Here is a 2,732-nt window from a genome sequence, read left to right on the forward strand (position 1 = left end):
AATCTTTCTCCTACTCATATCTGTGAAATTTATAAAGAGATGTTGTATATGCAGGACTGTGTAACTAAAAATGCGTAGGCCCAGAAGAACTGTAGGGATAGAACCAAGAGAAAGATTAATCACCCCCCTCACTCCCTCCATACCAGGAGAAAAGGTGTTTGGGGGGCTAAGTTAGAGGCCTGGGTTGCATGTTGAGGGAGTTAATGTTTGAGAATCTCCATTTCCTCTGGGATTTGGTGTAAAATATAATTTTTAAGAGTGAACAAAGTAATAGGTATAACAGGGTAGCAAAGACTTGGAGTCGCTGTTGTGGAAAATGAGACTGAGTAATAACATCAGATGGCTCCAAAATTGGGCATAATGTTAAAAATTTTAGGAGACAGGAAAGGTGTCATCCCTGTGTACGTCTAACCCACTCCCTGCTTTTCTACAGATTCTACTGTCATGCTTGTCATAAGGTGTATTTCAATAAAGTAAACCCTAAATGCTTAAAAAAAGTTCTGTACTGAGCTGGTTTTTCTAAGGCAGGAATGCTGGGAGGAGCAGCTGAAACAGCAATACACCCTCACATGCCTGGCGAGCTGGGAGGAGACCAGGTGGAGGCAGTTAATTGCTACAGGAAAGAAGTGCACTCTGCTCATACTGGCAACAAGGTGGACCTGACTCACAGCGTTCTCTGGTTGTAGGGTCCCAAGAAATGAACTCAGCAAACAACCCTCTCCATTTTCAGTTTGTGTAATAATAAAAGCAAACTAACACAAGACAGGTTTAGGTCAGAGGCTTGACCACTGCACCACCAGGATCAAAATCAGCTACAGCCTTTTAAGCATAGGCCAGGAACTTTTGAAGAAGGATGCAGCTCCTGAAACTCAAACCTTCTTTGCAGCCTGACCTCAAAGTTCATCTGATCCTTTCTGATTAACTGCACTGGAGGAGGAAATAACCAGACTTTTTAGTGACTATCGTAAATTCCAAATTTCTGAGGAGTAATAACATCAGTTTGAGTATTAAGGTATATCTGTTTCAGGTCATGGTCTTTCCGATCACTTGCTATGCATCTGAGAGCTGTATGAAAGAAAAAGAATTATGCCTTTGAGCTGTGGTGTTAGAGAAGAGCACTGAACATCCCATGGACGGCCAAAAGAACAAGTATGTCTTGGAGAGGGTGCATCTGGAGTGCTATTTGGAGGCAAGGATAATGAGGCTTCACCTCCCATACTTGGGGCATGTTGCTAGGGCTATTCTTTGGAGAGGGACATGATGCTGGCAAGGGTGGAGGGTCAGCGAAGGAGAGGAAGACCCTCAGCCAAATGCACTGACACTGTGATTGCAGCAATGGGCTCTAGTGTGTCAGAAAGTATGAAGGTGGCACCAGGATAGGACAGGGTTCAGGTCTTTTGTTCATAGAGTCACTGTGAGTCATACTAGACTCAATAGCACTTAACATGACAAGGTCCAAGGTAATACTAACTTCTATTACCCCCAAATGTCACTGTTACCAACATTATGAAATAATAGAGATTAGGTGAGGAATTAGGTGAAACTTCAGGAGAAAGCTTCACCACCATTCTAACTTCTATCAAACATTGGAATGCCTATATCCATTCTTGATGTGGCCGTTCCTTTTTGCAAATAATTTTAATTCAGATCAGCTCATTCTACTATTCAGTCATAAGCACTTTTTTTTATTGAAAAACAAAACAAAACCCCAACCTAAACTCTTTAGAGAGTTATTTAATATTTCTAGAAATTTTTTTTTATTCCTTAGGACTTAGGGTAGGGAGAGAATAATGAGATTTTAAGAGTTCATAGGGTTGCTATGAGTTGCCTATGACTGGAGGACATTTAACAACATCAACAAGGTAAATGTGTGTGCTCAAGTTTCCATCTTAATTTTTTTTTGTCTTTTTGATTGTCTTGTTTCATTAGATTGTACATTTAAAGGTTAATGCATTTATTTTAGACAAGAAAACTACGGATTTCTAGTTTTCAGTGACCTTAGACAGGCTTATTTCAATTATCCAACAAATCTTTTAGTGTCCTGTTTTAGTTCTTGTCTTATCTGCAGGCTTCTTCACTTAACTAAGTCATCCCTCTTCGCCCAACCCTTTCCTCTCTTTTAGGAGCCTAAATTGCACCAACCTCCCGCAGTTATTCTCAGTCTGGTATCAGAATTATCTGCACTTTCTCTCAAATAGACTAGGGCCTATTGATTGACAGCTGTACCAAAATTGGTGCTCAGACGTGGGCACCTTTCCCCTTCCCCTTAAACTGCACAGGTGGTTCTGACATACGCTCAGGTTAAAAACAGTGAAACCAACCTCCTTTACCACCGCACGGAGGCCTGGCAACACAGCGGTTGATGTACTAGGCTGCTAAGCAGTTGTTAACGCATTTCAGGAGAGGGAACCCTAAGGGGCAGTTCCAGCTCTGTTCTGCGGGACCTCCTTCAGTCTCTCTGGCAGTGGGCTGGCTTGGTTTGGCGGCCCCAGACAGGACCTGGACGGCACCTGCCCAGCGAGGGCTAAGTGGTGGAGAGCATCTCGCTCCTGGGGCACCCCCACGAGTTTTCGCGCCCCATCCGGAGAGGTAGGTGCGGGCGATACCAGGAGGCAGCCTGCACAGCCTTCAAGCACGGCCGAGCAGCCCTGCGCTGCAGCAGCCCGCAGCCTGCACCCAGCCAGCGGAGCAGCTCAACGGTCCTTCTCGCCGCGCGCGCTCCGGTTGGAGCG

Source organism: Elephantulus edwardii, unplaced genomic scaffold, assembly GCF_000299155.1.
Source record: "Elephantulus edwardii isolate Elephantulus edwardi_28Jun2011 unplaced genomic scaffold, EleEdw1.0 scaffold00061, whole genome shotgun sequence".
Classification (NCBI taxonomy): domain Eukaryota; kingdom Metazoa; phylum Chordata; class Mammalia; order Macroscelidea; family Macroscelididae; genus Elephantulus; species Elephantulus edwardii.